The 24,624-nt window shown below is 38.9% G+C and overlaps 1 protein-coding gene and 1 long non-coding RNA gene across 5 annotated transcripts in view; one reads left to right on the top strand and one right to left on the bottom strand.

Annotated features, from left to right (window-relative positions):
• Window positions 1-24,624, top strand: part of RERG (RAS like estrogen regulated growth inhibitor) — a 110,324-nt gene that overhangs the window by 48,400 nt on the left and 37,300 nt on the right. The gene's annotated exons all lie outside the window — the stretch shown is intronic.
• Window positions 16,990-19,957, bottom strand: LOC110395791. The gene is made up of 3 exons (XR_002436630.1): window positions 19,701-19,957; window positions 18,268-18,407; window positions 16,990-17,984 (listed from the first exon to the last, which is right to left on the bottom strand). It is a non-coding gene; the product is annotated as an uncharacterized LOC110395791 (long non-coding RNA).

Here is a 24,624-nt window from a genome sequence, read left to right as displayed (position 1 = left end):
TGACAGGATAATGACTAATTGCTCAAAATAAAATATGATTGCTTGATCTGAATGATTTTTTTCTAAGACTCTTCATCCTTTTGATATAAATAGGGCTATTCAAATCCTTCTTTGTAAAATTCATTCAGAAGTGTGGGTCTAAGTCTAAAAAGACAGACTTCCATTTCTATGTTGTGAAGCCCTGTGATAACAATCACTCACCTGTTAGGAAGGCTTGTGTTCACATTCTGAGCATTAATTGTACAAATTTTTGGAGAATAAATGGTGTCTTTCTCTTGTCTTGAAATACCTCATCAGGAGGAAATTAAGTTCAAGGTGGTTCTACAACTTGAAGGAGAACAACTATTTTTCTACTTTTCAAGGTTCACATGCAAATACAATACTGCCTGTGTCACCAGGGGAAAAAAAGTGCCAAACCCAAAACTGTATCTGCCTTAATAGTATCCATACTTTACTACATTTTTAAATAAAGGAGTCAGTTTAGTGTTTAATTTATGAATCTGTTCCACCCTCGTTACCCAAAAATCAAAACTGAAATGCCCCATGGACCATCAGTCTTAGAACAGAATCATACATTCTTGTCCCTTATTGACTGTATTTAGAATGACAATGAGCATATTTCTGTTTGAGTCAAGGTCAAAGTAATTTCAAAGAAACCAATACAATCCATCTGCAGCTATCTATGCAACTGGAAGGAGAACTTGATCCAGTAATTTTTAATTCAGCACTCCTAAAATAGGAAGTAACAGATTCTAGACACATGTATCATCAGTTCAAATTCGATTTTACCTCTGGAAGCATCCCAGCACAATGCAAAAAAACAGGCATGGAAAAGAATTGCTCAGGCAGTGAGGAGTACAGACTCCTTCACCATTTATATTATCTTTGCTGTGTGTTTTCTTTTGTTCATCAGTCACAAAGTTCATAGGTTTTTAATGCAAATTCCTTTTTCTGTTTGCTTCCGACATTTTGTGTGCATCATTCTATAAAATCTAAAATGATTATTTCTATTAAATCTGCCTTTCTAGTCATTATGCACTGTTATCATTATTTTTTTTATTCAATAAAAGCCTCAGAACGGGTTATTTGCAGTTTAAAAATATGAAAGTAGCCACAGTTGTATTCCTAAAAAGCTCACGACAAAAATGGTAATATGTTTGGGTTCATCTTTATTTAGGAAACTACATTTAACCTTTAATATGTATTTGTTAAAAGATAAATCACAAAAAATGCATAAAATAGAATCTTATCTAGGGGGTTTATCTAATTTGGTAGGACTTTTGAATATGTCATCTTTTGCAGTTTGAAAGGGATAAACTGAGAGACAGTTGGCTATTCCAGTAATGTTGGGAATTATAATTCTTTGCTCTTGAGCCTAAAACATCACACAGAGTAAAGCATCTATTAGCACAGTTTATCCACTATAGCTTGAAATCTCAGATCACAATGTTAATCAGCTTAACAAAGCTGCTACGTTATTAACAGTTACCAAAGGGCTCAGTAATAATAGCTACACTAAACAATGAAGATGCAAAGAATGGGATCCTTGGATGAGTTTTGTAATTCTATTAGCTTCTTGGGGACTGTATTTTATTTTATTTTTATTTTAGAAAAAGGAAACAACAACAAAAAAAAAAAACAGATCTGTGTATTGAAGTGTTTCATTTGGTTGCACATTAGATTATGTGGAATAGAGTCAAAATTAAAAAAAAAAAACAAATTAGTTCAAGTCTTGACTAAAGCGGGAGCTGAAAGCTAATCATCTTCACTGAAGCAAAGCATGCTGAAAAAGTTCTATAATACAATTTTCTTTCATTAAGTGAACTTGGCTATAGGGAGGAATGCTTCATAAAATTATTTTCAATCAAAAGCCAATTTAGTAGTGTTGAAGAATAATTTTCATGGCAAATTTATGACCAGCTGTTGATTGTAACCATGATGAGTCCTTCGGTGGGAAATAAAAACCTTTCTTTGGCAAGACCTTACTTTTACTAAACATATTCACTACTGTAGCATCAAATGTGTTAAGACTATTTTTCCCAGGTACAGCTTTACAGTCAGATCCAAATCTTAATTGTGCTTTTTTCCACCTTCTCCAATCAATGACTTAGATCTCCAATATACAGAAACTTCAGAACCAAAGCTCTGTCTTCCACCTTCTGTCAAGTACATCAACTGTGGCAGAGGTCTTGAAAAAATAAGGCAGTCATGTAAATAGAGGTTGTATAGCAGACAGAAAGTAATTAAATCAAGGTATTGTGGGCAACCTAAATGCTAAGTACTTGAAACTTGCAAAATAAACAAGAATATTATTAACATAGAATACTTCTTCTAGGTGTTTTTGATTGTCAGTGTTAAAAAAAAGAGATGTCCCATTAATTTTATGCTCATAAAATACCAAAAAATTTAGATTATCTTCAACGTAATTAAAGCTTTTATATGTAAATGGTGTAGTGAAGATACAGTAAAGAGGGTTTAATCAATGAGTCTAATTCTTCATGTCATTAATCCCCTATAAGGTATTTTCCTTCCACATTAAAAATGCATTAAAAATTGCTTCACTTATAGGTTGTTTTCAGATTTTACATAGGAATAAATTAATACAGTATTTACAGGAGGAGTTACACTGTAGAAATCAACAGCAAATTGCTTCGATATTTTGATGACAAAAGATATTAGGATTATGAAAAATCTCAGTAAATTAAAAAGATGCTTCAAGTTAAAAAGGAGGTAGATTATTGCCTCAGCTATTACCATGTGTTTGTCATAGTGTTTTGAAGGTGCAATACTGTACTGTTAATTAAATCAGTAATAAGACTTTTTAGGAATATTGTCATCCCTTGAATACCTGTGTGTGGTCTGATGAGCACTGAATCAAGCTGCCTCTGTATTCCTTGGCAAATATTCTTTCTTTGGCTCAGTCTGAAGTTACTTAACTGTATTTGTAGCAATGCCGTTGTGGATTTGAAGGGGTGCTTTGCTTGAAAAAATATTGAGGAAAGCATATGAGGTTTGGCCATTGTGCACGTGTCAGATACTCACAGAGTGATGTTAACATAACACATTTATCTTCACGAGTTTGACAAGCAGATCATCTAAATGTGCTGTGACACACATCTGTAACTGAATGACTAAAATGCCCACTCTAACCTCAATTTGCTCTAATTGATTGGCTCTTCTGTCTGTAATTCAAGAAAATGGCTCTGCTTTCAGGAATGACAACTGAAAACCAGAAAAGCTATCCCCATGCACCTGATTTTCAGGGTTTCTAAGCTGCTGTTCTGATGACCTCTGAGGCAAAGTCGTGAACCTGCTATTTCACAGTGATGCTGGATGATGTGAACTGCAATTAATGCTGTCAGAGGAAGCAGACAGTTCTGTTCCTAGACTACCACTTAGTCATGGAGCTTTTGCAGCTGCACTGTAAATAGCTCTAGAGCATTCTTTTGGAGGTTAACTGTCCACCGCAATAATTATTCAGATATCACATTATGTACAAAGTCCTTGATGCACCTACAGCTTTATGCATGCTATTAACTCTGCACAGATTCAGGCAGGCCACTTCAGTTGTAGCTGCAAAGCACTCTGAAGTCAAAACGCACTATTTTTTCAGAGGGTGGGAGGGGAGATTCACAACTGCACCTCTTTTATTTTGTTGTTGTCATTGCTGTTTCAGTTAAAATTGCCATCCCTGACTTTGACATACCAAACTTCTAGAAGCTCAGGGCTGCTCTAACTTTGTTTCTGTTTCCCAGTTTCCAGTTCAGCATGCTACATTTTTATGGAAAGCATATGTTTAAAAAGTAGAACAAATGTAAAAATGAGTTTTTGCTGGTAGTTAATGACAAACTGCACTGAACACTAGTGTTTCAGATAATTTGGTAACAATGTTCCCATTCCTTTACCTAGCTAAAACAACATAATGGGATATATCTGGTTCATTTCATGAGAGTAATGACATAAACATACACATGTAGTTCTGTAACATGGTTATGCAAATGCAGTGCTTTGCTCCAGTGATTGCCACTCTCTGGTGTTTCACTGCTGTCTGCTCTTATTTATAACAGAATTACTTCAGGAGAAGCCACTTCGTGGCATTTGCAAATACCTCTACTTAAGAGTGACACAAGGGCTTGCCAGTGCAGTGGGTACAGGATGCAGCCTGAATGCCTTCAGGGACTTGAGAGCCCAGATGTGGGTCACAGTATCCTCCTGCAGCCAAAAATGGGGGTGATCTCACCAAGCTGAAAGAAAGAGTGCAGCTGGCATATTTTGTTCAATTGGAAAATTAAACATCCCATTTCCTTTTTTCAGGTTAGTAGAGCCTTGTGTTTATACCTTTTACAGCGTGACATCAAATGAGCAACGTGAGCAAAAGGCTGAGCATGTCATACTCCCAGTACACTGCAAATGTGGCAGGCTTAATTCACCAAAGGCAGCAACTAACTAGCTTGTCTTCACATTTACAGTGGTCTGGAGAAACACTCACAGTCAGTTGCTGTTCCCCAACCAAGGGAAAATACACTAATTGAGGGTTTTTGATTGTAGGACTGCATGCAGCATGAAGCTACATGCTGTCTGCTCATGTTCCTCTGAGTGAGATAGGCAGACTACTGGAGAGGAATGTCAGGGTGGATCTCCAGACCCTTCTGGCTGACACGTGCATCACAGTCTTGTCACACAAAACCTCTTGGAAAGAGAAGAGGCAGGTGGAGGGAGCAATAAATGCAAAGAGCCCTGCTGCTTAAGGCAGCAGCCACAGCCCAAGACATTCCTTCAGTAGCAGCCTCACACCAGGCATGTTCACAAGGCAAAATGTGAGCACCATGAAAGCGTAGCAGCATGATATTAGAAAACTCAATTTTCTGAATCTGTAGGTTCTAGCTGACTTGAGAAAAATAGGGAATGAAACAAAACCTTTCCAGCCATTTCAATGGGAAATCTCTGTTGCATTCAGATTTAGAAATCGGCTTTTGTTCATACCTAGGCACATGTTTCTGCACTGCTTTTTACAAAACACCAGATGCTGATCTGAATTGCTTCACAGAATCCATTTGCAATTCAGGAGATCTAGGAGGCACTGATAAGAGAAGATATAGCAGCTCTGTAAATTGTCTCGTTACACATCAATAAATGTTGAAGTCGGAGTTTTCATCTACATTTGATCTCTTCCCAAATATGTCGAATGGTTGAATGCATCAGTTTTTCAGAATAATAAAACCACTGGGTTAAACTTTGCAAAAATCAGTAGGTTAATTAACCATCCTTCAACCTAAGAAGCAGTTGAAATGATTTCTTTTAAAACTTTTCTGGCATCATGGCTTCGGAAGGTACTGCTGACATTTGCTTACTGTGGTTTTAAATAGGTATTATTTACAATACACCTGAAGCTTTTGGCAAAAGCATCTTTTGATTATGCTGTGTCAACAAAACCAAGTAATAATTCCACCTGAAGCTGATAAGGTATGAATGTAAACTTAGAGAGTCATGGTGGTTAAACTTTTTCCTCTTGCTTTTATAGTTACTCTGTCCTGCTTAACAGGTTCTTTCATGCTGGAGCCCGTTCAGTGGAAGCAGCATCATGATAAAACATATACAGTAAAGTCAAATTAGCCAGTAGTAAGCTAGCATAAAGAGATTGACACATTTCCACAGGGGGATCTCCACATTTACAGTTGTGTTGAATCTGTATGATGCCATTTGAAGGTACTCGCTTGTGTGAGGAGCAGAGCAAGAGAGCACCACCACAATCCCAGTGCTGTAATGGGGCTGGGGCTGTAGCACTCCACTAACCTCAGCTTAGAGCAGTGGCCAGAAGAGTGAAAGATGGGGTGCAGAACAAGTAGGCAGGGATTACACAGCATGCACAGGGCGGATGCATCAAGATTTGGCTGTCTTAAATTCAGTGCAGTCCTAGGAATCCTATTCAGAATGGAGTCCTCTGCAGTAAGCTTTCCATTACTTGGTGAGAGGAAGAGAACTTGGATCAGATATATACGCAAAAGGATAAAATATTAAAAAGAGTGTTTTCAAGGAAATCACAATTAGTGGATTCGCATTTCCTACCCTGAGATCTAAGTTTGTAGGCTGCAAAGGTTATGGTGTTTTGTGTTTTTGGGGGGTTTGATTTTTAAAAATGGTGGTGGGTTTGGGTATTTCTCAGCAGGCTTTTCTATGTAACTTTGTTAGCCTGATAGCAGAAGCGAACATTTACTACTTTTAATAGCTGAAGTGTTCCAATATGCTTAAGTGATAGAAGTGCTTCAGAGATTGTTACCCTAATTCCTTGAAAGCAAAACTTTAAATATCACTTATAATGGAAGAAATTACAGCAAATATGCATACGAATAACATCATTTACAGTTAAAGGATAACTAAACATTTGTAGAGATATATATAAACTAGAGCAATTGGATCCAAACATAGCAAGGCTTTCAGACAGTCTGAGATCTGGTTACAATCTTTATAGCCGAAGCATCTTTCTAAATACCCCTGAAAGGAATGTACAACTCTCACTGTAATATCTGAGTCATCTTTCAACAAAGGGGGTAAACATAAAGAACTGAAAAAGTACTGAACTGAAGCACTGAAAAAAAAATTGATTAGAGATGCCTTAGGGGCTATAAAATAAATAGCCAGTGTTGGAGTAAATTTTTTAAAAAGTCAATTAAAAGCTCTCTTATACTTCATATGTTTGGTTCTGAAGCTACAAAGCTGTTGAATTATGGAAAATAAAAGAAACTAAAAAACTTAAGTATTTAGTTCATGTAAATGGAAAAAGAAAACCAGATGAGAATGCACAGTGCCTCCTCATATTTGAATGCATAACGTCAGACTCAAGCAAGAAATCAATTCAGAGTGCATCAGTGCTGTCAAATAACTTATCTACATGCCCTGCTCCCACATCTGGTCCTTTGGTCATCCAAAGGCTCCCTCTGCTCCCCTCCAAACATGATTCTGGGAAAAGTTTGCCCAGTGGACTGTTCCTATACCATTAGGGATGAAGAAGAACGCTTTGTTTTCCAACACCTCTCCGTTAACCCGGCACTCTCAAAGACCCTTAAGCATTCTGCTGTTACTCAGGCAATATCCATTTGTAATATAGAAACTGAGAAGTCCAGAAAGTAGTCCAAACAGAAGTTGCAGCAGAATTTTTTGAATCAAATATTTCTATTGATAAACTGCAGGAAATGGGTGGACATCTGCACAGCAAAAGGCTGGTTGAGCAGACTGGAAAAAGCTTATAGTTACAGATATAAAAGTGGAGACACAATGGCCTTTGGACATGGAGTCATACCTGTCTAGATTAGAGATAAGGTAATGATGCTTATTTATTTTAATAAGCTAGTTCATTCCATGCATGAATTTATGCTGATCAGTCATTAGAGTAGCTGCAGTGTGAATCTCTGTAGTTTTTCGTTAAGCAGACTAACTATATTTTGCTGCTCATTTGTTTCTATGTCTCTTCCCAACACTGTGCCAAATATAATGAAATGAATCTTGTGGGAGGTCAGGCGTGAAAATACTCAAGTCCAATGATAAGCAAATGATTTAGGGTTACAGCTTGCCAGGTGCCATTTCGTAAGCTTTCTGTCTTAGTGGTTGCTAAAGATGTTAGAGAAACAACTGCACCTCGTGTCTGTGCATGGAACAGAGACCACACAGTGGTCTCAAAGATAAGACAATTAATCTGCAATGACAGTGTTTATTAACAGCTGTAAAATGAGCTGTGATCTCACATCAGGGAAAGAAAAGGCTCCTCACTGCAATTTTATCCTAATTTGGCTGAAGAGAATAAATCAGTGAGATTTTAGAACAGATTGATAAGCTGTAAGCAAGTGAGAGTATGGCAAGAATTGAGAGCTACACTGCCAAAAGCAGTAGTTAATCCTGTTGAAAATAGGAAGCTTCCAAGACATCTTAGAAGGTATTATTAATTGAGTGTGTTTAAGAAAGTAATAATTGGGTCTTAAGGGAAGTCTCAGGAAATAACATGACTGTTCATATTTGTAATTCTCCTGCTGGTTTGTTTTTCTTTTATGGCAGTTTGAAAATGAAAATATTTTACTTCATAATGGAAAATGAATATACTTCTATTAGGTAAAACTTTCAACTGCTCTGCAAAGTAATTAAAATTAGCAAAGAAAAATAACTGAGGACCAACAGACTTGCATTTTTCATCTGTTCTGTTGCAGAAGCAACACAAAAATGTTCCCCAACATTTTGCAAAAAACAAAACAAAAAAAAAAGGCAAAAGAATACTGTGGAAAATGTAGTTTGTTGGGTTTTTTTTAGAATCCTTTTTTTAATAGAAAAGTTATTCTCAAGATTATGCATAGTTGTACAGCATGCCTGATTTATAGCCTACGCAGAATACCGTAAGAAAGCAAGGCCAAGTCCAGGGCAAGCATAAATCAGTTTTTAGCTTAAATGGAGCTTTGGACTAGCTGAGAAGCTCATCCTCATTCCACTATGTTGGTAGCAACAGCAGCATGTCTCATTTCTTTCTGAATTAGCGCTCACTCTTGTAAATGGTCTACACAACTTTCAAGTCCATTATTATTCCTAGATGAAAGTCTTGTAATAATATATGGTATTAAAAGATAGGAGGAATACCAATTCTGTTGGTCAGAGTTTGTCATTGCTTAAAAAGCCATGAAGCAAATCTTCCTAGAATTTTCCTTAAGTGAAACTACGGAAGATAGATGAGTCACTGGTGGAAGAGTTATTGTATAATAATAAATATTGTAAAAGACAGAGAATCACCTTTTTACTGGACATTTCAGAAGTGTAATGATATATCACCCCTGCCCTGACATTTAACCGGGGCAGAGAACCCGCTCCCACTCAGTTATCTGGGAAACCTCATTCAGCCAAATTCTGCTCCTTGACACATTTCCAGCAGCTGCTGAAAGGCCGTAAAGGTGCTTGCATGCCTCTTAGAAGGTCTAAAGCCCTGCAAGTGCTTTACTACTAAGTAATAAACATCTCACAACATTTTGCACTTAGGAAATTGGGAAATGAAGTCAGAGAGATGCCGTTGTCCTCTCCCACAATGTGGCAAATGCAAAGATAAAAGGTGTCTAAGGTCAGTGATCACTGTCCCACCTTCAGATTGTGCTACTACTGTTCATGAATATTTATTCATTTCATATTAAAAAGGTGAGATAGTGAAGGCAGTGGTAACATTTATATTTTTCTCATTTACATTTTACTGCACTCTAGTGATGGCAAAACAGGGAAATTAGGAAAATGCTCTGTCTTCTGTTTGATGGATTACCTCTTCTGTCCTATACAGAGACCAGACAAGTTAACAGCAGTATTTGGGACTAAGCCTACTTTTGCTCTGTGGAAGCATTTTCAAGGGTAGTGAACTCCCTGACATGGAGAAAACACATAAGGGTGATCACCTGTGTATTCACATGAAGGCAGAGCATGTTTCAAGTAATACATGCTGTCTGGGTGCTCATTTCTTAAAAAAAAACAAACACACATTTGTCATTGTCTTCCACAGTCAGCTGAGGTTCTGCTTCCCATTAACACCTGAATAAACCTGCTTTTTTTGGTGCTGTGCAGTTTTTTGTTTGTTTGTTCATTTGGTTTTAAAACTGAATAGAAAGAATGGTAACTGCAGCCTTCGAAGCACATTCCTCTCCTCAGATATAAATGATGCAATCTGACATGAGATAGAGCTGAAAAATGAATTGACTTGGCTGAAATGAGTTAAAAATGGGTGTTTTCTGAGCACAGAACACTGTAGGCCAGATTCTGTCCATATTCTGTAAGACAAATGATTGGTAATAGAAGCAGAAGAAAACTATAATATATCGTCATGCTTGCCGGGGTGTATGAAAGGAGATCCATTGGATAAAAACAGTACTTTAAAAGGAAAATTGGATGAGGGAACGTTATCAAAGGAGGGATGCACTAGTGTAAAATTGTAGGAACTTAATGATAAAAAAGCCTGATGATATTTGAAAATACAGAAAGTGCTTTTTCATAGAAATACATCTCCAGTGTGTATCTCATTATGCCCCTGGGGGTTGCTTATGTATATCATCTGCATAGAACAGAATGGATTTCATCTTTGGTGTATTTTTCTGCTAACTGGGAAATCAACAAAATGTTCGTAAAGCATATCTTAGAGGAGCTACTAAATGCACTTCTGATTCCCTGGAGGAGGCATTTCAAGTGACAGCAGGCATGACTAGCTCTATTTTCTCTCTTGTCTGACTTTCAGCTAAAAGTGAGCTGAAAAGTTTGTGCTAGGAGCTAATGACTGGTATGTGGGAAAGCAGTAACAAGATTATGTTCATTTTCATCCTTGGTTCAGATCTATTCCACATGGCTGCTGGTCAAAAGTTTTTTCCCATCCAAATGTATCTGGAGGTAAGCCAGGATACTTGAGACTCATTACAGCTTGTAGAGATGGGTCTGCCGCCTATATTACATACTAACTTGATCCAACTGGAATTTGTGATGTTGATTTGAATGTAGAGATTGATGTGCCTTCTCCAGGTTGCCTGGCACAATCAGTTCATTTGAGCAAACGTACCTCAAGGGAGAGCAGCCACAAAGAGCAGTAGGATTCAAGACATCTCAGCAGAACTGTCTCACTGCCTCTGGGTCCTTCAACTGCAGGAACAAAGCTTCAGTCTTGTTGCAAACTATCTCCTTCCAGCCTGAAGCCTCATTTAACTGCTGAAATGCTTACCTGGATGGCAATCAGGCCACCACTGTGATTTTATTTGAGCCATTTTTGATGGTAAGACCATGGCCTTGGCTGTGCCATGCAGCAGCATCACGCTGCAAGTTGGGGCCTGTGTGGCACTTTTGTGCCGGGCCTGTGGGAGAACATTCTACTGGTTCCCTCAGGTCCAGAAAGATCCCTTGCTGGTTTGTGAGATTCAGAACGGGATGCAGTAGAAGGTTCTTTAAGTTGTTTGTGATCACTGTGTTATAACAAATTTGAAGGCAATATTTTTTTCCCCAAGGTAGTATCAACTGCCCCAGCAGCATGAGAAATTTGATCTACCCATTTCCTGGTTTTGGCCACAGCTCATGAAATCACAACTACCAAACACACAGCCTGCATGAAAGAGCCATTCTGTTCCACCAACACTGCTATTTCTGGTTCTTCATAACTTAAAAAAGTCTTTGAGACTGGAATTGCTCAGGAGTTTCTTCAATCAAATGGCAAGTGCCTTTACAGTAGCTGGGGAGATAGGGGAGGCAAAATCCTTTTTTACGTCACAACTGTATTTTTGAAATTTGTAAAACTGAAAATACGTTCCTATGAATACAGATACACATATACTTTGCATTTGATCCTCTCCTCAGAGAAGCATTCAGTGATTTCCTTGGAGTTACGTCATATTACACAAGCTGGATACTTGCTCCAGGCCATTATGCAATCACAATCAACAGCGAGAAAGATTTTGGCATATTTCTGAAAGGAACGCCATTGTCACTGATAGACTGGTGGCAAAATACCATTTGTAAATAAAAAGGTCACAAGTGACTGAAAGGAATAAAAGCACAAAATATTTCACCTCCTTCGAGCTTCATTCTGCACTCCCTTTAATTGTATTCACCAACCATATTTTTCTAACCTTTTCAAAGGTCCTTCTCTCAGAACAAAGGCAGCTTATTTTTTGTGCACTGTAAGTTCTGCGTTTGGTAAAAAAAAGAGCCCTTCCTTTCAGTCTCTAAACCTGAGTACTCACTGGAAAGACAGGCCTAAGGACCACTGTTACAAGAGGGAACTGAAGATGCCTCAAACCAAAGACACTGACTCAAACAGAAGATGATACAGAATAAGGGTGTAAGTACATGCAGTGTCATTGGAGCTACAGGAAGCACCAAACACTATCTCAGTGATTGCTATTGGAGTTGTGATGCTGCACACACCTACTGTGTGAGCATATATTGAGAAGAAGCATGAAGCCTCAACTAATTCAGAACACAGGAGCATCCTTGGCAGGAAGCTCCAAGGAAAATTTAGGCAAAAATATATGTAAACATCGAGCGCAAAATGACCAAATACCTGCCTTCCTCAATCACTCCTACTTTAGGCAGTGAAAACAAGCTTATACATAGGGGTCAGAAGGAAAATTTATGAGAATGATGGAAACTTATTGTGGTGTTTTGCTTGTCCGTGAGGCACAGGAATTTATTGGAATTTTGGTCTCTTTTTGGTTTGGTTGATTTTTTGTTGTTTTTGTGGGTGTTTTTTTGGTCAGACATGAACAGGGACTACTGAACTGAATTAAAGTGGAAACTTTTAAATCTGGTTGCCCAAGATAAAAATGTGTAGCACAAGTAACAACACAGTTTGACTTAGGGATCACAAAACTAATCTAATCTCCTGATTCGTATAGAATTAGAGGTGAAGTTCTCTACTTCTTGCACAACACATAATCCAAAGCATAATTCAGTTCTAAAGCAATTACGAAATACTGAAGCCTTTGTACTATGTGGCTTTTCCTCTCTCTCACTAAACTATTAGTGAACAAGCATGAATGAACAGTACTGGAATCAACTAACAGTAGGGATAACCCCAAAGTATTTGTACAGTTATTCCTGTTCTCCATCTGACCTGCTCTGCTTTATGTCAATGTCTATTTTAAGGGGTAGGAATTGTCTTTCTGTACTGTGGTTTATGTAGTGTCACAAATGTTGATACTGATCTCTTACAGCAAAGGTTTCTGTTTGATCTCACCAGTACAAGAGTGTGTATGTTATTTTCATCAGGGCCTTTCCAGGCACTAGATTCATTAGTTTTGCACAAAGCAGGATTGTAACTGAGCAGTGAGGAAGGAAAAATTGTATGTGCAGAATAAGAGTTAGCAATTCCTTTATTTCCTGTAAGACAAAGGCTAGTTGGGGGTTGGTTTGTTATGTTTGGTCTTCTTTTGCCAAAGGAAAAACTATCTATATAACTCCTACTAAACGAAGCAGAGAGCAACGACATGCAATTTTGCCATCCACCATTTGTCAAATCTTTAATAATTGGGCTTATCTTTTACTGTCTCCTTCTCAACTTTTCCACTAATTCTGTGACAGGGTAACCTTGTTCTGAGAGTACATACCCTTCTGTCTCAGTCAGAGATAACAAATGGCCTCAACACACCAATACTTCTTCATTTTTCACACCAGTGTTGCTACCCAACTAGCTGCTCAAAGAGCAGTATTAATGAGAAGAGTTTTGTCTCTGAGCAATTTAAGCTGAGACAGACAAACTGTGGGTGTTTGCCTCTCAGAAACTGAACAAGGTTATAACATCAGCTTGGGGAATCCATAATATCTGGTGGTGTACAAACTTTCCCATAGCAACATCCATAGAAATGATTTAGGTTTGGCTCGTGCAGTAGAATTCTGAATCCATAACACCACTACTGTCAAAGGTGGGTATTCTCCTGTGTGGGCTCTGACTTGCTTGTCATTTGCATTTCTGCAAGGAGGAACCCCTAGGGATGCAAATCAAAGATCTTTGTGGGAAGAGACTCATATTCTTCTTATGGAAAGCAGGAAAAAAAGTAAAAACCCCTGTGGCCTCCTATTACATCGTCTCCCTCACAGGATCATTTGAGCATTATTTTTGGGCTGTAGTTATCCCCAAGCTGTTCAGCTTCCCTTGGGTGTGAATTTAATTGTGAAGTTCCATGTTAGGTTTCCTGTGGGAGAGATGTTAAGATAAACTAAAGGCAGAGCTCAAGGAGAAAGACAGATTTAATATACTTGTTTCTTCATGCTTACATGAGAGGTCTGTATGTTCTTCACACCCAGCCAGAGTTCTACAAAGCTGCCTTAACAGAGTCCCCTACTGCCACCTGAGAAAGCCCTAAGAAACTGTTAGATATGAGACAGGACCCTACCTACAGTGGTCTCTACCACTCCTTATGCAGACAGCAAAGCGGTGAGCACAGCCTAGAATGTAAGTCACCAAATAACAGAGCAAACAGCACTGCTTCTCTTAATCTAAACATTTTCCAAGGCAGCAGTTTTCCTGACTGATTAATTGCCTCTCTTCGGTTGCCATAAAGTAGAGCAGAAACAGTGCATCTCTGTGCCTTCCGCTTTTCCTGTTTTCTACACTTTTAGACTATTTCTGACACAGACAAGTCAGTGTTCAAATCCAGTTCAAGGTCTAGAATACACGTCAGTATCCTGGGATGCTGAATTGTGACAACTAACCAACTTATTTCCCTCACTCAATTCCTGTCCACAGGTCTCTTTGACTTTCTCAGGTATTATTTTGATATCATCAGAGGCTGTATTTGAGTAGCAAAGACATTTTTGACATTACTCAGGAGGAACAGCATCATTAAGCTAGTGCTTTATAGCCCATACGTTCTTCAGAACCGACGGGGGTGGTTGTTTGCTGCGCAACAGGTCCCTTGCGTCTTGTCTCCTAAATAAATATGTGACTCATTCATCCTACAACAGTGTGGAACCATAAATATCAGAAGTTTAATTGCTCAACAGCAAGCCACATTCATGAATGGCTGATGAATGCAAGTCTCTAGATATTAAACACTCAGGCCCAAACAACCAAAGCCAACAACCCTCTATAACGAATTTTTTGAGTGTTTTAGGTGACAAGGTATACCTTCCAGTCAGTAGATCAAGAGTAGTCCCTGCTGAGACTTACGCTATGTAACTTTAGAAACAAAAATATATACCAAGTATTAACTAATCTTTGCTGTTCTTGTCGTAGAATCCTTTTGAGGCCAAAAATATATTCATTCTGTCATGAACTGTTTCCAGTCAAAATATGCTTGACAGATTCTAATTAATACATTCAAGGGGACAGTTTTAGTACAGTTTCCCACAGATGCTTCTATAGCAATTGTGTTTCAAGAGGGCAATAAAACCATTGGGAGGTTTGCACTATAATAATACTTGCCTGTTTATCTGAGCTCAAGGTTGCTTGCACATTACATATTCTTTCCTGGTGGAGAAAAATGAATTTAAGAAGAAAAATACCAAGCACCCTTCAGGTAGGGGGCTGCATCATGCTGGAGATTTTTAGCAGGGCTAAGAAGGAGTTCAAGGGCACATGCATGTTCCTTTACACTCATGTAATTTCCACTGCTGCCGTAGTGCAAGTCAAATTCAGCATATAGATATCATTACATAAGTAGCACTAGGGACTCCAGCATTAAAGGTACATTGATAATTCCACTTAGAGCAAAATTAAAATCCAGCAAGTTCACAAATTAGTGGTAACTTTGGAAACCAAATTCTAACATAATAACGCTTCAGGGGGGCAGTGTGTGGGAGGAAAAGCATTTTCATTTGGCTTTGACAATTTCGCTTGTTTTCTTCGTCCCTATTTGCTAACAGCCACTTCAAACGTAGCACTTAGAGCATGCAGTCACAATCTGGTAGTCTCAGGATTCATGGCACATTTCAAACATCTAATCACAGCCACTGATCATTGTTCTTCATAACCTAATTTGGCCCCGCAAACAAAGGCAATTAAAATGTCAAGCTCCATCAATTCCTTCAATTTTGCTGAGCTGCGTTACACTTGGCTCCAGCTCTGACTGGGATGTCTCCCTACAGGCTCCTTGCACTGCTTGCTTGCACTAGCTCAGCTCTCAGGACCAGCCTACAGAAACAGAAACTCTCAGCCTGAACGACTTGCACACAGTCTCTGACATCTGGAGGGTGCAACAGAAATAGGAGTAACTTTCCCGCAAACCCTGAAGCTCTGCTGCTCAAAGATACAGTTTTCTCCTCCCACCAGTGCCATCAAGGCAGTTTCTCCTGGTGATCAATTCCCTGCAGAGTAGCAGCTTTTTGAGCTTCAGTTTTTCACTAGAATCTGTGCTTTAAAGACAGTTGGAGCCCGTAGCAGGAGAACCATCAGGTCTTTAAAGATGGACAGAGATTTCATCCTCTTCAAATCTTCCTATATTTGAAGCGAAATATCCACTTGTGCCTTAGGTTTGATAAAAAATGTTTTTAAATGAGTACATTAGGCAGGTCTAACATATGACCTACTGTAATAAAATTAAAGAGCACAATAACTCATCATCATTCCTGAACCATAGAATCATAGAATCGTTTGAGTTGGAAGGGACCCTTAAAGGCCATCTGGTCCAACTCCCCTGCAATGAACAGGGATGCCCACAGGTAGATCAGGTTGCTCAGAGCCCCGTCCAGCCTGACCTTCAGTGTCTCTAGGGATGGGGCATCCACCACCTTTCTGGGCAACCTGTTCCAGTGCCTCATCACCCTTACTGTAAAATGTTTCTTCCTTATATCCAATCTAAATCGCCCCTCTTTTAGTTTGAAACCATTTCTGAATGGTTTCTAAAGACTGAATGCTTGACTGCTTCAGCCATACCATAACTAATAATTGAGCTTTAATTTTTTTTAAAAGGAAAATTGCTTTTTTTTTTTTTTCAGTACAGAATTTTTAGTGCACTACAGAAAAGCAGAGTTCACACCAGAGTCCACAGAGTGTGGAATAAAAAATAAGTAGAGTTGGGTAGGAAGAGAGAGCATGTAATTATGAAGGGGAAGGTAACATCTAGTCAGTGCTTCCTATTTCATATCTCATTGTTACAGCATCGCTCTAGAAAGATTAATAGCTGGTACATATAATTTAGAGGAAAATAAAAAGAAATAATACTCCAAGCTGGCTAACCTCCTTACTGCACATCCACAGAAGATCATCACATCTTTTTCTTTCTCAAGGTGGTTTACAGTAGTTAGTAAACATCCATAATTATAGGTGATAGGATGTTGGAGGGCTTTATGAAAGACACCTGATTTATACTGTTAGAGGAGCACTGTCAAGCCTGAGGTCTGTTTTATCATGAATAGACATGCTGGGTTTACGCTGTCAGTGATATCTAATCCATGTCTAATAAGAGGGATCAGAGTCTGCAGCATAAGAAATAACCTGGAGGACTACACCAGTGAGTCACTGGGAATGTTAGGTGCTAGAAGACAAGTAAACCAAACAAGCCAGAATTTACAAGATCAAGTATACATTTACTCTTAACCTGACTCCTAAAAAGATTGGATACTGTAAGCATCCAAATCTGGAGAGATCTTTGAACACACCTCATCTAGAAATTACACTGGACATCTGGTAACACGCTTTCCATTGAATAGTAACTGTCTTTCCCCTTCTCCAAGTTGAGACAACAGCCACCTTAAATGTCATCAGTCCTTCCACCACCATCACCCCTTCCAAATTCTTGTTCTATCTAAAGAACGTTAGCAGTATGAGTTCTTCATTTCTGGCAATATGTTTCTGGCCAAACGTTCAGCTGGTGTAAATCAGCAGGATTCAGCTGATCTCACTGGACCAAAGTAAAACCACAAATGATGCTCAAACTCATGTCATAGCTTTAGTGACACGTCTGACCTGCATAAAGAGTTCAGTCCATTCATTGTAGTTTCACTGTTGTTATTATCCAAATGCACAAATGTGTGTGACTTCAAATTTGATAAGAAAAAAATACATACATAAATGTAACTCAAAGATATATTTAAGTAAGTTTTAAGTAAAGGGAAAATACAGAAAGATATACTTGCAACTTCTAGCTATATCACTGCAGGCACAGGCATGAACCTACTACTTTTTACCCATCTGTCCTCTGAATTTTTGGCATAACCTTCTTATACACCTTGCGGTGTTTGTCGCTTTAAGTGAATGCTAATGCTAAGAGAATAATTTGATGACCAGCTGAGGGAACATTTAATCTAACCAATTCCCGCTTTGAACATCTGCAGCGCTAGGAAACCTTGTTAAACCACTGTATTTATGTAGTGAAGGTGCCATTCATGAACCTGCACATTGTGCATTATTCTGCACTGAATGCTGGTGCCATCTTAGCTCAGAACTGTGGTTACATGTGCAGAAATATCTTGATGCTTTGTTACCACTTTTTGTGTCACAAATGAGAACAGAATCTTAAGAGAACTGTCTGCCAGGAATGTGCTGTATTCTTCTTCTGGTCCTATTCAAAACAAACAAGAACAGAAGCATGTGAAGTTCCAATGGAAAAAGTAAGTTAACTGTTGCAATTTCAGTTTACAAGGAAGCATGCAGTAGCAGAAACAAATAAACCTTAATTAGGATGAAGCAGAGATGGTATTCAATGCAAATCTGAGCGCTATTTTTCATCATAGCATTATACTTCACGAATGCAATATTCTTTAAGTCTTATGAAAAAAATATAGGCAATAAAGGCTTTACTGCATAACTTCAGGCTATACAGAAAACATCACAAATAGTATTACCTGAGGGAATCTAGAACTGGAGATTTCTTTACGTGTCAGCACTGCAGGATAACTCCCAGTGAGTAATGCTGTATCTGTATACCTCTGTTTATCATAAAATGATGTAACGTGTTCTTCTAGTGAAGAAGTCACCTTGTAAACTGGGGGTGAAAACAGAATTGTATAAGAGCAAATATCAAATATTTATATATTAACTTGTTTATATAGCTGAAAACATAACATGGATAGAAGCTGTGTACAAGTGCATAATTGTGAAACAGTGGTTTGAAAACAGGAAACATTAACAGTTAGTTATCAATGGTAAATTAGCAGGACTGAGAAAAGTGTTTGGATGGGTGTTAGACATACACAGGAACTAAGAACTCAGAATCTAGCTTGTATAAAATCAAGGTGATAGCTAAAGGAAGGTAACAAGGAGACAGTAACACTAGAAGTGATCTGGAAGCTGCATTGAATTACAAAGGAGGCACAAATTAACAGAATCGTAAAAGCATTAAGGTTGGAAAGGACCATGAAGATCATCCAGTCCAGCCATCAGCCCATCCCCACCATGCCCACTGACCATGCCCCTCAGTGCCACATCCACACGGTTCTTGAACACCTCCGGGGATGGTGATTCCACCACCTCCCCTGGCAGCCTGTTCCAACACCCTGCCACTCCTTCTAAAAAGAAATGTTTCCTAATATCCATGCTTGTGTTTGGTGCATGTGAGTTCATATTGGTGTAGGAGTAGAAAAGCTGTTTCTGTACCTGGAACATAAATACACCTATGCTAGGCTTCCTTTTATTATTGTTAGGTCATACTATTAGACAAAACAAGAATAGCGGATGGAGCTGGAGAATAAGCAACAAAAAAGGGCAATGACTCAGCGCATGAGTACTACCGAACTAATAAATGAATAAATATGAAAGGAGATTAATAGTGAGGAAGGCAGCAATACAATGAAAACATAAACTACTTTCTAAGCCTCATTCTTGCAGAAACATTGGCTTGTCTTCTCTTGAAGAAATACAGAGCTTTTTAAAGAATATTCTAAATGCTATTAATTATAGAACAAACACCCCTGCTGTTCGTGAAAAACAAGTAAAAGCAAAGCAAATATACAAGTAAACTAATAACTAGTGTTTATTCAATTACTGTTTTGTACAAACAGAGTGTTTTAACATCAATTTGTAAACATCTCCTTACACAAACTCCATGTTCCATTGAACATCATCTACATGCAAATCAGTTGAAAATAAACACATGCAATATATAAATAGATAAACCAGCCAAAAAGTCACAGAAAAAAAAAGCCCTTAGAGAAACAATGAGAATGAGTGGTAAAGGATGAAGAAAAGTATGGAAAAAATAGAAGTGATTATTCAATCATTTTGCAATGTTTTACTTGATAAATAACGTTAGAAAATTGTCAACCACAAAAACACACACCAAAAAAATACGTATCTACCCCACTCATCTTGTATAAACTCAGTTGTAGAGTGGCAAATGGAAGATTTTAAACAAGGCTGTCTGCCAAGAGGAAAAGAGGAAGTCCCAGCTGTTATTAAATAGGCTGACTTGTCTTCCTTTCTAAGAAGCAGAGCAGGAGCTCTTTGATGCCCCTTGAGACTTCCCCTGTTCTGTGGCTGGTATAGTGAAGACAACCTGGCTCAAGGCAGGATGAATTAGGAACAGTGGGAGGACTGGGGATTTCTAGGACTTACAGCCTCAACACTTTTCAGGTGAAGGAGGAGATAAAGGAACTGTATGGGGGAAAGAAAGAGTGCCCCAGCTGAGGATCACCCTTCCTTCCCAGGTGTTTCTAGACTCCAGGTATCCTGCAGAGAGGGGAAGGGCAGCAGCTCCCTCATATCCCTCCCCTCTGCCAGGAGAGAGGTGCTTGTAGTTCAAACTGTTGGCTGCTCTCCTATAAAGGAGGTTTAAATAGATGATAATTTGCTTTTCAAATATAGTAGTTACTAGCTTTGAATAAACCATGCAAATGGTAGATCCTAGTTAGGTGTTCTTTTCACCAGGTCACTCCCAGACAGGTAGATCAGGCGCAAAACTGAGTTTGTGCATCCTTTACTGAAACATCATACTCTTCTCAAGATGGTTTTCAAGTCTCTCAGTTTTTCTGCCCCAGCTGATACTGTTTGAGCAACCATTCAGCTTTCTTATCAGGATAAGCTAAAGATGAAGAATTTCTAGATATGATGCAATCCCTTACATAAAAGCAAATCAGCTGAGTAGCAACTTGTTTTACAGCTTTCTTTCAGATAACCTTTTCCAGTGCTCTGTCCTCTTTACTTCAGTGCATACCCCTGGAAGTGAATGCATCCTGCATCACACCAGCTGCTCAGGCTCAGAGCTGCAACTGCCCTTGGGAGCTCCCCTTCTCCCAGGTGCTCCACTGGGGAGCTGCAGATGTTGAGCTGTCCTATGCCTCAACAGGCAGCATCACATCAGAGGAATCCAGGCTCTTCTTTCCAATCTACCTTGTTTTGGAAAACTTTGGAGCATTATTAGACTCCATAAAACTTGACCTTTAAAAGCCAGGGGTGCAATTAACCAATCTGGCCAGCTCTGCATCAGCAGCTCACGCTAACAGGGAAGATGCAGGCACCAGACAGCTCACTTCTGACCAATGTTATTAAAGAGGAACAGGAGGTGGACCCAGACGCTTTAATTAAACTGCAGCAGGTCTGCTCAGCAGGCTGTTATGATTGAGTGCAAAGCAGAGATACCATGCAAAGCATGCTAGAAACATGGGGCTTCATCTCATTATGGGGCTTAGCCATTTCTGTGTTGATTTGCTGGCAGTAGCCAGTTGCCTAGTTGGCGAAAGTACGGGAAGGTGTCCAGAGATACAGGATCCGCTGCTGCCAACACTGCTCCAGAGTCCCCCATACTAACTCACTTTATCAAAACTGGTAGGTAAAAGTGTGGCCAGAACAGAGCATAATTTTACATTTTTGAATTGTGTTGCAGAGGAACCTCTCCTCTATCAGCTAGAAAGAGACCTTGGAGATATCCTGGAAGGGTAAAGCCAGCTGTTGTAGATGTCCCTAACACAGTTTAGATCTTAGCCTAAGTGCCCAATTTTTCTTACATTTAGCTGATTGTGCAAGAGAGCAACCAAATGTTTCATTTCTGCTAAGCAAGCTGGGTGCAAGATCTTGGATATTGCTTTGTTTAGACCTAGGAACTTAATCCAAAATCATTCAAAGTTCCCTAATGATTTCTCTGCTAACCCTTTGAATTGAGTACTATTTGAGTACTGTTGGTAGAATTACCCACCTAAAAAAATACTTTGACTTGCAGAGAACCATTGTTATTGTGACTACCTCTGAGCAACAAAACAACCTAACACTTTCATACTTGCTCCTGATTTATGTCCATGGTTTTTCACCTCTACTTTGCTGTCCTAAATACTGTAGTACTGTTCACCTGGTTCCGTATTAATGCAGAAAACTTCCAATTACTTTGAAGCAGAAGCTGTTAAGACTAATTATATATATTGCTGAAATAACCTATACAGTGAATTCTAAACTCGCAGAGGTGCATTAATACTCAGAAAGCTTGTAGGGATTGTACCTCTTCTTGAAATAAATGAAAATGACAGGAAGTGTACATTGTAAACAGAGACTGGGGACTTAAAATTTGTACATGTCTCTAAAGCTGCAGATAAATGCCACAAAATGGTGCTTCTGGAAAATCAAATTCAGTTGCAAATCACTATTATTTTAAGAGCTTAAATAGACTTACAATGATGGTAAATTAGAACTTCTACAGAGCCTGATGCTGGATCTGGGCCTTTGAAAAGAAAAGTCTAATCTCACTGAAGTGATTGGGAAATCTTTAAAAGGCATTTGAGAGATTTCCCAGTCTTTTGAGTTGGGGCCATCCAAAATTTTGACAACCAGAGACCAAGTGATATGATAGGAAATTGCTCAGATTGGTCTGTTGGAGACAAATGCACTTTATGATCTTATATAATAGTGGAAAAAAACATTTTGCCAGGACGTAGTGGAAAAGACCCATGGGCCATCAGCTGTGCAGCCATGCACCAAGCCTACAAGGGGATCAGTTACTCATTAACCCTCTTTTGGATACTTGGTTTTCTGATGTTCTCATCAGCTGCGTAAAACAAGACTGAGTTTTCTTGTTCTACAGAACAAGGAACGTGAGGAATTTTTTTCTGTAAAGGTCCTCAAATGAAATGTTTGCAAAACAGAAAGTAATTTAATTGTTTGATTGGCAAGTGTTTGCAAAAAGAATGTAAGCACATTGCTACGTGATTTACATAAAATTGCCAGTAATGGCAAGCAATACCATCATACCAGTTGCTAATCCATCAGTTCATAGATTTATGATCTGCTCAGATTCAAATATGGGTATCTTATGTCATTATTTTCTATTTTGCAAACTAAAAGGAAGAAGACAAGATCCATGAAAATGTATTATATTGACAATGGTAATCCCAAGAATTAGCTTAGAATTATGACTATTTGCATCTTTGGAATTATTTCTCAGAACTAGTTCAAAACAGAGCTGGAAAGTTGTCACATTTTTCTCTTACAATCTTTTACTGAAAAAAAAAAAAAAAGTTTCGCTCCTGAAAAGGGCAGGAAAAGAAAAAGGGAGTGATGAAGCAGAAGGATAGGGAAACCTACCTTGAAATTTAACCAAAATTTGAAGTGTTCCAAGTTTCCTTCCAGAGGATAGGAGTTGGGGATCAGATGGGCAATAGCCTAAAATGGCAACATTTTCATCAGAAAGTTCCAGTAAAACCTCTTCTGATAAGGGCAGTGTGTGATAGTTTTAATGATACTAGTTTTTCTATACATACTTCCTGTACTTGACATAAAAGTTGAACTATCTAGGCCCTCCCTCAGGCATATGGTCCCACTGAACCAATGTTTTTACCACGACCCCTTTAAGATACAACCATGCCATACCCCTTTGAATTCATTAGTTGCCTGTTGTTGTTTATAGCACATGCATCTGCCATTTATTAGGCACTCTCCTGACAGCTAATGGGAAGATAGCTCAAGTTCGATGGAGCAAGAACATAACAAAGCAACAGTTGAGCCTGATCCAAGCCAGCAGTTATTGTCCATATTTCATTAGCTGTATGTTTACAGACAACCACGGGATGTTCTTTTCCTCTTCTATTAGGCTACATGCTTACTTTAGTAATATTATAGAATAATTCCTTCGGGAGGGACTCTTCAGGGCCGACCAGAAGTTTATGCATGTTATTGAGGGCACTGTCCAAATGCCTCTTAAGCACTGACAGGCATAGAAGATCAGCCACCTCTCTAAGAACCCTGTTCCACTCTTTGACCATCCTCACGGTACATAAAATTTTCTTAATGTCCACTCTGAACCTCCCCTGGCACAGATTTGTGCTATTTCCATGCACCCTACTATTGGATCCCAGGGAGAAGAGACCAGTGTCTCTCTCTGCGCTTCCCTGCTCAGGGAGTTGCTGCTAAGTTATTCCACAGTTACTGCCTAACCTCCCTGGCAGTAGCTGATGCATGGCTGCAGTGCTTCTTTCTGGGTCCACACAGACAGCTGTGCAAGGCCCAAAGCCAAGGAGGTGAGCAAATAAATACCACGGAGAAAAAAGTAGCCAGCCAGTTTTGGAGGAGTTTCCTGTCCAGTTTCCTGTTTCTTGATTAAGACAGAATTTGGCCTAACAATTATTTTCACAGTGATTCTTGAAATCAATTTAGTTTAACTAGTTTTCACTAGAGAAGGACTGGGAATAAGCCTATCCACATAAAAGCTGTTGAAGAATTGTAGTTGTATTTCATTCCGCAAGTGAGATTATTTCCCCATGCAGACAAGCTTCTCAGAGCACTGAATAGCAAAACAAGCACTCCAATCTTAAGATCAGTATCTAGTGAAATGTTTGCATTAACTCCCACGCAGAAGATACTGACGAGATCAGAAGATCTCTTTAAGAGACCGCTCTACAATGCAGGAATTTAGCCTTAGCCTCCTTGTTTCCATTGCATGTGCCGTGGTTTCTCCTTCTTGTAGGGATGAGGCTGCTGCTGGTATCAGTTTGAGAACATTACTTATCGCACCTAAACAGTTCCCCTGGGGGCACAGGCTCCAGCCTACAAAGAGAGAAGCAAAGCTGCCAATGACTTAGTGGGTTGTGCCTCAGGCTCCATTCAAAGAAGGAAAAATTCAGTTCAAAAGTCATTGCAGAAATATATAGTTGCATTGAGCAATGGCAGAGTACTTCCCAGCTGTTGAACAATTTAACAGCCCAATCAAAAGCAGCCTCCTTATTCTGATCCTCTAGGAATATATTCTGTGGCATGTGAGTTTTCTGCCCTTTCATTGTCAGCTT

This window comes from Numida meleagris, chromosome 1 (genome assembly GCF_002078875.1).
Source record: "Numida meleagris isolate 19003 breed g44 Domestic line chromosome 1, NumMel1.0, whole genome shotgun sequence".
NCBI classification, from domain to species: Eukaryota; Metazoa; Chordata; class Aves; order Galliformes; family Numididae; genus Numida; species Numida meleagris.
The sequence above is the reverse complement of the archived record's forward strand: the minus strand, read 5'-3'. Positions and strand labels throughout refer to the sequence as shown.